Source organism: Caretta caretta, chromosome 11 (genome assembly GCF_965140235.1).
Source record: "Caretta caretta isolate rCarCar2 chromosome 11, rCarCar1.hap1, whole genome shotgun sequence".
NCBI classification, from domain to species: Eukaryota; Metazoa; Chordata; order Testudines; family Cheloniidae; genus Caretta; species Caretta caretta.
Genome location: NC_134216.1, coordinates 16,037,467 through 16,049,493, shown reverse-complemented (window position 1 = coordinate 16,049,493; position 12,027 = coordinate 16,037,467). Strand labels below are relative to the sequence as shown.

Genomic DNA, 12,027 nt, shown 5'->3' with positions numbered 1-12,027 from the left:
AATGTAATTTTCAAAATGACTTATAAGTATAACATTAACTCTTGTCTTTGCTCATTTTAACTTCTGGCTGCTTGAATTTCAGTATCCAAAGTAGGCACAGAGTGACCTCTATGATGCACATTTGGACCTGCCATTATACATCCACTCAAAATCCCCATTGGCTTCCGTATATGTGAAATTAATTAAAGTCATGGGTGGTTGCCTCCTGGTGTATTTTCAGATCTCTGGGTATATATAGAAAACTTTGTTTAAAATGTGCTAATACTGAACATGAAATTTTTATATCCAGCCACATCAGTGTATATGTATCTCTCACTGTCATATACACACAATAAATCAGAGAGAACTGAAGGTATTTATTTAACAACTGATTTGCAAAAATAATATTAATATGCCTATTCAGCAAGTCTGGACAATGTAAGTTCCTACACATGGATGTTTTAGTTTTGCTGCAAGTTTTCTTTATTCTAATTTATCCAAGACATATTTTTAGTGGAAGTCCTTTTTCTGTTGGGATAGCAAACATTTAAACCAGGATAGAAGCCCAGATAGAAGGCAACATTGAACATGTTGCAAAGAAAAGAAAAAATTCATTGATTTCTCCCAATCAGACAGAGATTATTTAAAATAAGTGAACTGAGATGCATATATCAGTGGTAAATATTGGTCTGAAAATATTCTGTATTGGAAATGTTATTCATTTGGTTTGTATTTGAATGTGCTTTTTAAGTTCCATAGCCTTGGAATTTGCAAACCATTGATGAAGCTATATATTTTCCTGATTAATTTTCACTCAGTTGCATTTGTATATTTTTTGCATAATTATCTAGTATACTTTATGAATCAATAATTAGATGTTACAAATTCATTTGTATATTTTAGTATTTGCTGTTTAGGTTAATTTAGCATTAATTGAATCATCACACTGGAAAGCTTAGATATGATGGACCAAATTTAAGTTAGACTCCTAACAACCCTGTTAGTTCTCCTAACAACCCTGTTAGTCTCCCTTAGACTGTGGTTATGTTGATGTAATTTACACACTACAGAGCTGGCAGAAAGTGTAAACAGGCTGTGAAAAATTCCTATAACTCATAACCAAGGGACAAGTAGAAGTGCTATCTGGGCAAGTAAACGAGTCAGATTATCTGGCCACTGGAAAAGGGCTACGAAGTAAGCAAAGAATGGGCTGAATGATAGCAGGCACAGAAGCTTGGAGCTGCTTCTCAGTCAGGGAGGGGGCCAGATTGTCTGGGAAAGGAGCAAAGAGGACAAGGCTGCCACTTGTGAGGAAAGGTGGCTGAACAGAGCATGCTGGAGTGCTAGACTGTGCTGCTTTCCCTGTATTATGGAGATATCCACTATGTACACCCACTGCTGGGAGGTTCGTAGCCACCACTCTCAAGAGAAAACAAAGGGTAGTGGTGGTTGGTGACTCCCTTCTGAAGGGGGATCCATCTGTAGGCCTGAGCTGGCATCCCAGGAGATGTGGTGCCTGCCAGGGACCCATATCTGAGATGTTATGGAAGGATTACTGAGGATCATCTGCACCTCAGACTATTACCCCATTCTGCTCACTCATGTGGGCAATAATGATACTGAAAAATATATGACTCTGAGCAGATCAGAAGGACCACAGGACTCTTGGAGTGCGGGTGAAAGAGTTGGGGGCACAGATGGTGTTCTCTTTGATCCTTCCAGTGAAGGGTAGGGGTTCCAGCAGAGAGAGACATATTCTGGAGGTAAATGCTTGGCTCCACAAATATTGTTGCCAACAGGGCTTTGGTTGTCTTGACCATGAGATCCTGTTCCAAGTAGAGATGGGGTCCACTTTCAAGGAAGGGGAAGAGTATCTTCAGATACAGATTGGCAAACCTAGTGAGGTGGGCTTTAAACTACGTTTGATGGGGCAGAAGACAAATGCCAACAGATAAGTCCAAAACATGGAGACCTGGATGAAGGGTAGGAATCTGTGGGGGACATGGGAAATTGCAGTATGGACAAAGGAGAGACAAGGAGGAATATAGAGCAGAAATCTAATAATCATCTTAGAGGTCTGTATACTAGTGATTGGATGACTAATACAGTGAACATCTGTGTGAATGGGTTAGGATCTGAGGCTAAACTAGGAAAAGTTGGGCTGATCTAACCCCAGTTAGAGGGGAGCGGATTCTTCTGGGGATCAAGAAAGGTAAATTTGGGAGCATGTATGTCATGATATACCCAAAGCCACCCTAGTGACTGAAGTATATTTCTTTCTTTTCAAGGAGAGGATTTCTTGTTTGAGGGGATGGCAAAAGCTAGAAAGAATTATGCTGAAACTCAAAGCAATTAAAGTCAGTTCTGGCCCTTATGTTTGAAAACCTATTGTTAACAGTGGCAAATTTGAAGGAGTATTTCAAAGTCTTAAGAGGCAAAGATTTTTTTTAAAAAAACCCTCTACAACACATGGACTAACACTATGTTATGTTATTAGAATGTATGTCCCCCCTTACACTGGTCTTTGCCAACAGTTCAAGTCACACAAGTGAAAACCAGTATTGTTATGTCAGTTGCTATGATTTCCCTAAGAAACTTCCCTGTTTGGTGTAATTAACAGAATCTGCTCTGCAAGGATCTAGGATTGGAAAAAGAAGGATTTTATGCAGGTCAGGAATGAAGGACATAAAGAGAGCTTTGAGAGGAAGCTTGCATCACAACTGCTTGGTGTCTCGAGCCCGTGCTGTCCACACCTCATTTTCCGGAGCAAATAATTTATATTATTATTCTAATTATTTATTATTTTATAAAACTTTTAAAAACTAGTTAGGTAAACTGAGATTTTTGCTTATATGTGTTAAATACTGTAGTTGGATTAGTTGGTCTCAAGTGTCTCAAAGGCAACTGGGATGTCTAGCATTAGAAAAAAATAGACTACATCTTGTAAATCTAGAAACAGAAATAATCACTGGTCATTAGTACTTGTAGTTGGTCTAAATCTGCCTTAATAAAATGTAATCTTTTTGTAAAAATCTTCCTGTGAAATACACTTGATAGGAATTAGTATGTTTAGCGCAGTAGTGACAGATAAGTTTCATGTTATCTCAGGATCATTCAGAATATATTGCTTCCAGTTTCTAATACCACTAGTCTGAGCAAACTACTTTGAAGATGAAGAGTGCTTTATAATCTTTTTCTTCTCATCCCAAAGTATCTTAATGGACACAGGGAGCAGTACAGTGTCACCATTTATTTCTGTCCATGGTTTGTTTCTCCATGAAGCCCAGCCTGGTCATGACCCTGCATATCATATCCCACCATTGAGTTGGTGGTTGGCCTCTAATTCTGACTGACTTTGGTTGCATGTGTGGGGTTTTTTTTGGCATCCTATTACATGTTTGTCTTCTGCAGTGTCCCCACATTCTGAAACTTTTCATTTGCAGCCAGTCCTGTACCCTGATTTCACATCCTACTCTTCTTTGAACTTTGTTTGCCTTAAAATCATTCCTTCTTTACACGTTATCTTCCAAAGAACTGTCATTGTTACAGCCTTCGGCCTTCTGATGTCTGTTTCATTTAATGAAGTTGGTTTCAGACCAGAGAGTAATGCTTTTAAGTACACTGGTTTGATACATTTTCACTTTGGTACCAAATGTAATGGTGAAATTATGGATGGATAAAAAACAAATTCTGTGTAGCATTTGTATCTAAAGAACATCTCCTTTTAATCACATCCTTGGTGGAACTGGTTAAGCTTCCTAGGTATACATAAAATTGTACTTATTCTATGACTTCTTTGCTGCTGCTGCATTTCAACACTTTATCTGTTTCCCCTTTTCCAATATACAGCCACCTTATCTTACAGCAAACTTTGATTTGAACGTGTTGCTTAATTTTCCATCAATTCTGATAATACTAGAGGCTTTGTACACTTTTATAATTGTAGTTATCCTATAAGTAAACCATGTGATTTTGTGGCTTTCCATAATGTTTTTTCTCCAAACTGAATCCAATACCTTCATGTAGTTGATGAAAACAGCAAACATCTTAAATCTCCATTGTCCCTTTCTTCCATCAACTGTCAGAGCATGAATCAGCCTAATCTGAAGCTGCACTAAATCTTACCTACCACTTCCTCTAAAAGTGGCCTTAATCTGTTGACAATAACTTTCCCAGTATTTATAATAATCTTACGGCTCTATAATTATTCACATTGGTAGGATCTCTTTTTTTCTGAATTGGTACAACTATTGCCTTTAATCAGTCATTGTATCTCCTCTTGTTCCCATACTCTATTATATATTTTTTCCAAATGCTTTGAATACTGCTTGTCCTGCCAGCTTTTAGCAGCTTATCTGTTATATTGTCTAACCCTGTAGCTTTCCCATTTTTAGCTGCCTTATTTCTCTTTCTCTTTCTATTTCTTCTTCTGATGGTGGTTCAATGGCTGGTAGCCATTCTACATTGCAAGCTGCCCTGTTCATCCAGCATATCTAGAATGCTTGCATCTGGATGAAATACAGGGTTCAGCACTTTGTTACAATGCTCCTTCCATATTTCCAGCACCTCTTTGGCATTTGTTGTCAGTTCACCGGTAGCCTTTCTTATGATTTGCATCATTGGCCTGATTGTGTGTCCATACAGCTTAACCATTTTTTATATTGTTCTCATATCTTTTTTTCTTGATGCCTCTTCTAGTTGTTGAGCCTCTTCTTTCCAGCACTTTTGCTTGTTCAGTCTTCACTGCTTTGCACACTTTTACTTCTTCTTCTTTCCTAGCAGTCTTGGCTTGTTTACACTTTTCTTGTAATGTTCTTGTTTCATTGTTGTCCAGCTTTCCCATGTTTTCTTACGCCTTCCAATAACTTTCTCTACTGTATTTTGTACTGCTTCCTATAATATTTCCCATCTGTTCTGTAGTGACATTTCTTCATCATAAATTAATGGCCTGAAATGCCCTCCAAGCCTCATCTTGTATGCTTCCCCCACAGAGCTATCCTTTGACTTATCAAGATCAAATTTGGGTCCAGTTGCACCCATCTTTGCTTTGCACTTTAACTTAATCTTTCCCATTAGTTGTTCATGATCACCGCCATGCTTGGCACTTCTGTAGAGTTTAACATCCATCAATTATCTTCTATGCTTTTGACTGCTAATCATGTGGTCGATCTGGATTTTAGTTTGCCCATCTGGTGAGTTCCATGTAACCTTGTGAATATCTTTGGCAGGACTTGTTTTCCTCAGTGTGTATCTCACAGCTAGTTCTTAACCTTTCCTTGTTATCATTTATAATGTTGTCTAGGCATGGCTAAGTCTAATAATGCATATTGCTGTGTCCAACACAAATAATAGCTTTTGCTTGTAGTTAACTAGCAGATTTAATTGCATTGTGGGGCATTCAGAGTAACAGCCGTGTTAGTCTGTATTCGCAAAAAGAAAAGGAGTACTTGTGGCACCTTAGAGACTAACCAATTTATTTGAGCATGAGCTTTCATGAGCTACAGCTCATCCGATGAAGTGAGCTGTAGCTCACGAAAGCTCATGCTCAAATAAATTGGTTAGTCTCTAAGGTGCCACAAGTACTCCTTTTCTTATTGTGGGGCATGTAATTTCCTGCCTAATACCTACAACTAAGCAGGTGTCACATGAATACATGCTGTGTATTTCTAAAGCTTCAAACAGTAATTCAGATCCTACTTATTGTTCCCAAGAGAAAAACAAATGTTCAATAAGATAACTTATGTATGAATTTATGACATTAGTTCCATACAAATATTGACATTAATAAAAATAATAAAAAGAAGAGCTCTGTATAAGCTAAAAAGCTTCTCTTTCAGAAACAGAAATTGGTCTAATAAAAGATATTACCTCTCCCACCTTGACATTAATATAGACATTGTCTTTTCATCTTCTTTTGTAAAGGATATAAGCAGTGCTAAAACCAAAGAAAAATTATTAACCCAGATTTCAAGGATTTTTATTATGACACGAAATAAAACTTGAATTTGTAGAACTAATTGGAGCAGATATTCATTATATTGATAATGAGGGATACAGGCAGAACTAGTGATATCTTACTTATTGTTAAAAGAGAATCAGACTGAAGAAGTAAAAAATACAATATAGAAAAGTGCAGGAACTTGTTCATTTTATGTTGCTTGCTCATACTATGAATCTCCACTGATTCCTATATTTCCCAAGAGTCTTCTAATAGCATTTGTGTTTAATTCCAAATACCATAATATGAAGGTCATGGGGGAGGAAAAAATCATAGCTTGTTAGATACTATATCACACATGTAGAATATGTTTATTCTGGTACTCTTGACTGGGTTTAGGTTACTTTCCTCAAGCTAATACTGAGGAATGTAAGTTATTCCATGTAGTGATATTATTTTGCTTGTATATAGTGCTTTTCATCCACAGATATGAAAGTGCTTTATAGAGACATTATTATCCCCAGTTTACAGATGGGAAAATGGAGACACAGAGGTGCTATGACTCCCCCAAAGTCACACAGCCAATATTTAAAAGCAGGATGATATACTTAGGTCTTATATTACCAGGTCTCATATTACCAGGATGATATACTTAGGTCTCATATTACCAGGACATATTTTTTTTTCTCAAAGTAGAACAGATTATTCATCTAAAATTTGAAGTATTAAATTAAATAATTAAAACTAAACTAGTTTTATAAAATAACTGTACAAAGTAAATTTTGTAAGGCGCTATTCTTCCTTTATTTTTTTTTTGTGAAAAACTGATCTTTATTTTCCAGAAATATAGAAACTTATTCTCTCATTTCCCCATCTTCTTCTTCTTCTACTCCTCTGATGTACAGGACATTGTTACATCTTTTCAAAACTTCACCAAGGTGTCCTGACAACACACCATCTATGTATTCTTCTGTGTTTGCAAGCTGCATGTTCATGTAGCCGTCGACAGACACCAGGTAGCCCTTGTACTCCATCCCCCACTTCAGCTTCACCATCACCGGCTTCCCTGACAGGAAGGGCTTGGAGTTCAGGGGCAAGCTCATGGTAACGCGGCGTGGCACAAAGCAGCGGTAAAAACAAAAATTACTCATAGGGCCGCACGTGCACCTGCTGGAGTCTAATTGTCTGTTCATTTACTTGCTAATTTGCAAAAGCATTTTCTTATCTATTAGTGCATATTAGTGAGTTTCTACTCTACTTGATTTCTGCTTTTCAGTCTTTAATTTAGTTAAAATATGAAGGTTTGCTGTCTGTGTACGAATGTGCACCAATTGTTAAGCAGTTCAGCTGTCAGTTTACTGCACAGTATAAAAATGTAACACTTTTTATCTTTTAACACTTGAATTCAACTCTGACTCCAGTAATCTACAATATATATATAATCTACATAATATATGTATGGATTGTTATGATTCCAGTTGAATATATATTCAACTGGAAATACAAAAATCTATCAAGTTAGTTGGGGACCTGGGAAATGTTAGCCCTTCAATGAATAACTCAATAAAATTTAAAATGGAAATGGAAAAGAGATGGTAGACTATTCTGCAATGTAATAATAAACATTAAGGGGGAAAAGAGAGTCTTTAACAACAGACAGAAAATACACTATACAATATGCATACAAATTCATATTTCGACTAAAAATACAAATTGCAGTCTTCTGATAGCTTACATGATGAGCAGCTTGTCTTTCCATGAATTAACTGAGCATTTTGGGAATTTAAAAGAGTATTTCTGAGTCTGTTGGTGTGAAACCAACATCTTGCTAAAAAATTACATAATTTGAGATGTTTACAGCATGGACACCTAGACTAAAAGATCACAAATATGGTTTTATTTAAATACCGTCTTAGCATTAGGAGAGTTTTACTCTTCAAACATTACACAGTATAGTTGTTTGAAGATGTCTATTTTTCTAAACTAGATGGTTAAAAACAATGCTTGGAAGTACTAGATTCAATTTAAAGTTATAAAATGCAATTTATAACAAAAAAATTACTTGGCAAGTATGTGAATTGTCAGAATGCTGAGAAAAGTGGGTTCAGTTGTCCTTTCAGGTAATATTTCCATATACTGTCCAATGTATTTTCAATGATTTTAATAAGGCATTTAATAAAGTTTCTCAGAGGAAACTAGTGTTATGCAAAAAAAAAAAAAAAATCCGGTGTTGTCATAAATATAAAGGGAAGGGTAAACCCCTTTGAAATCCCTCCTGGCCAGGGGAAAGCTCCTCTCACCTGTAAAGGGTTAAGAAGCTAAAGGTAACCTCGCTGGCACCTGACCAAAATGACCAATGAGGAGACAAGATACTTTCAAAAGCTGGGAGGAGGGAGAGGAACAAAGGGTTTGGGTCTCTCTGTGTGCTGCTCTTGCCAGAGACAGAACAGGAATGGAGTCTTAGAACTTTTAGTAAGTAATCTAGCTAGGTATGTGTTAGATTATGATTTCTTTAAATGGCTGAGAAAAGAATTGTGCTGAATAGAATAACTATTTCTGTCTGTGTATCTTTTTTGTAACTTAAGGTTTTGCCTAGAGGGGTTCTCTATGTTTTTGAATCTAATTACCCTGTAAGATATCTACCATCCTGATTTTACAGGGGGGATTTCTTTATTTCTATTTACTGCTATTTTTATTAAAAGTCTTCTTGTAAAACACTGAATGCTTTTTCATTGTTCTCAGATCCAAGGGTTTGGGTCTGTGGTCACCTATGCAAATTGGTGAGGCTTTTTATCCAACATTTCCCAGGAAAGGGGGGGTGCAAGTGTTGGGAGGATTGTTCATTGTTCTTAAGATCCAAGGGTCTGGGTCTGTAGTCACCTAGGCAAATTGGTGAGGCTTTTTACCAAACCTTGTCCAGGAAGTGGGGTGCAAGGTTTTGGGAAGTATTTTGGGGGGACAGACGCGTCCAAACAGCTCTTCCCCAGTAACCAGTAATTGTTTGGTGGTGGTAGCGGCCATTCCAAGGATAACGGGTGTAATATTTTGTACCTTGGGGAAGTTTTGACCTAAGCTGGTAAAGATAAGCTTAGGAGGTTTTTCATGCAGGTCCCCACATCTGTACCCTAGAGTTCAGAGTGGGGGAGGAACCTTGACATGGTGGCACAGTGGTGGGATTAACCTGAAATCATTTGAGATCCAGTTGAGATTTTTTGAACTAGAAATACAGATTTTAAAAAGGAAATTTTTTTTTTCTTTGGAAAGAAAGTCCAGAAAGCAGCTTTGAAACTGAAAGCAGCTTGGTTTCTCTCTGCTTTGTGGCCAAGCAGAGACAAAAGGGGATTATCTTGTGAATTGCAGGTTTTTTTGCCTGGAGGCAGGGTACTTAACTCCTGCAGGGAAATTCACAGTCTTCCAACCCATTGTTTTTTTTTTTCTTTTCTTCCTAAAAGTAAATAGGGGGTGTGTGTTCTACCCATTTGCTTTTTCTTTGGGCTGGGTAAGCAGGTTTCCAAGCAGTTGGAGGTTTTTTGCTTTAATTTGGGCCCAGAGCAGAGACAAGGGAATTGTCTTTTTCTATAGGCTGACAATCACTATCAGAGAATAGGTATTCTATTCCAGCACAGCAAAATTTTACAGCCAAGTTTTGTTTGTTTATTTCTAAACCTCGGGTGTAAAGTTAGTTAAAAACAGAGAGGTTAGAATGACCAAATCCTCAGCTCGACTACAGCTGGAATTAGCCAAATTTCAGGCTGAGGAAAGACAAAGGGAACATGAAAGACAGATAGAACTCATGCAGCTGAAGAAGGAACAAGAAATGGAGGCAAGGAAGCATGTGGAGGAGGAGAGGGAAAAAGAGAGGAAGCATGTGGAGGAGATGGAGAGGATAAAGGCCCAGCAGAATATACCAACAAACCCTAGCAATCCTTCTCCAGGTACCACTTCCCATCCCAGAAAGTTCCCCACCTACAAGGCAGGTGATGATACTGAGGCCTTCTTAGAAAACTTCGAAAGGGCCTGCCTTGGGTACAACATCTCTGCTGACCAATACATGGTAGAGCTGAGGCCGCAGCTCAGTGGACCCTTAGCTGAGGTGGCAGCTGAAATGCCTAAAGAACACATGAACAAGTATGAACTATTTAAATCCAAGGCGAGAGTCAGAATGGGGATAACACCCGAGCAGTCTCGTCGGAGGTTCAGAGCCCTAAGGTGGAAACCAGACATGTCATTTACCCGACATGCCTACCACATTGTGAAACATTGGGATGCCTGGATATCAGGAGCAAGTGTTGAATCTCCAGTAAATTTGCCCTTCCTAATGCAAATGGAACAATTCTTAGAGGGTGTTCCTGAGGAAATAGAAAGATACATCCTAGATGGGAAACCCAAAACTGTAATTGAGGCAGGAGAGATTGGAGCCAGATGGGTGGAGGTGGCAGAGAAGAAGAAAACTGGTCGCAGTTGGAGCGGAGACCAGAAGGGACCACCCCAGACCACACCTTATTACCGGGGGCCGCCCAAAGCCCCACCTACCTCCCAAAGAACCCTCCAGACCCCTTATCGTCCCACCACCCCGTTCTCCAGCAACCCTCCTCGCCCCAGTGACCCGTCAGCTGGACGATGTTTTAAGTGTAACGAGCTGGGGCATGTAAAGGCCAACTGCCCCAAGAACCCCAACAGATTACAGTTCATTGCACCGGAATCACACCAGAGGTCCACAGGCCCAGATACCTCCCAGATACCCTTGGAGCGGAGGGAAACTGTGAGTGTGGGCGGGAAGAAGGTCACCGCGTGGAGGGACACCGGAGCACAAGTGTCAGCTATCCATGCTTCCTTAGTGGACCCCAATTTAATCAACCCAGAGATCCAAGTGACGATTCAACCCTTCAAGTCCAACTCTTTCAATTTGCCTACAGCCAAGTTGCCTGTCCAGTACAAGGGCTGGTCAGGAATGTGGACTTTTGCAGTCTATGATGATTATCCCATCCCCATGCTGTTGGGGGAAGACTTGGCCAATCATGTGAAGCAGGCCAAGAGGGTGGGAATGGTCACCCGCAGCCAGGCTAAACAAGCCGTGAGGCCTAGCTCTGTTCCGGAAACTTCTATCAGGACCCAGTCAGAGGTGATGGACCTGGACCCCAGGCCAATGTCTGCAACAGCAGTAGTGGATCCAGTCCCAGAGACCCAGACGGAACCAGTCCCAGAACCGGAACCAGCCGAACAACCAACACCAGACCCCGTGTCAGCACTGAATCCAGTACTTGCAACCTCAACACCAGAAGGTCCCACCGAACCTGAACTGGCAGCAGCCGATAACCCTACACAAGAGGCTCAGCCGGAGCCTGAATCCCAACATAGTGCACCAGCGGAGAGCGGTTCACAGTCAACAGAAACAGCTCCATCCCTATATCGCTTCCAGAGGGACCAAGCCTAGGTCCACAATCCCATGAGGAACTGATGTCTCCAGCATCAAGGGAACAGTTCCAGACCGAACAGGAAGCAGATGAAAGCCTCCAGAGAGCTTGGACGGCGGCACGGAGCAACCCACCGCCTCTCAGCTCTTCTAATCGATCCAGGTTTGTTGTAGAAAGAGGACTTTTATACAAGGAAACTCTTTCTGGTGGACACCAGGAAGACTGGCATCCTCAGAGACAGTTGGTAGTTCCAACTAAATACCGGGCCAAGCTCTTGAGCTTAGCCCATGATCACCCTAGTGGCCATGCTGGGGTGAACAGGACCAAAGACCGTTTGGGGGGGTCATTCCACTGGGAGGGAATGGGCAAGGATGTTTCTACCTATGTCCAGTCTTGTGAGGTGTGCCAAAGAGTGGGAAAACCCCAAGACCAGGTCAAAGCCCCTCTCCAGCCACTCCCCATCATTGAAGTTCCATTTCAGCGAGTAGCTGTGGATATTCTGGGTCCTTTTCCGAAAAAGACACCCAGAGGAAAGCAGTACATACTGACTTTCATGGATTTTGCCACCCGATGGCCGGAAGCAGTAGCTCTAAGCAACACCAGGGCTAAAAGTGTGTGCCAGGCACTAGCAGACATTTTTGCCAGGGTAGGTTGGCCCTCCGACATCCTCACCGATGCAGGGACTAATTTCCTGGC

The 12,027-nt window shown here is 40.2% G+C and overlaps 1 protein-coding gene and 1 pseudogene across 2 annotated transcripts in view; one reads left to right on the top strand and one right to left on the bottom strand.

Annotated features, from left to right (window-relative positions):
• DPP10 (dipeptidyl peptidase like 10) overlaps positions 1-12,027 on the top strand; it is an 867,655-nt gene that overhangs the window by 522,973 nt on the left and 332,655 nt on the right. The gene's annotated exons all lie outside the window — the stretch shown is intronic.
• LOC125644779 (small nuclear ribonucleoprotein F pseudogene) lies at positions 6,726-7,020 on the bottom strand (annotated as a pseudogene).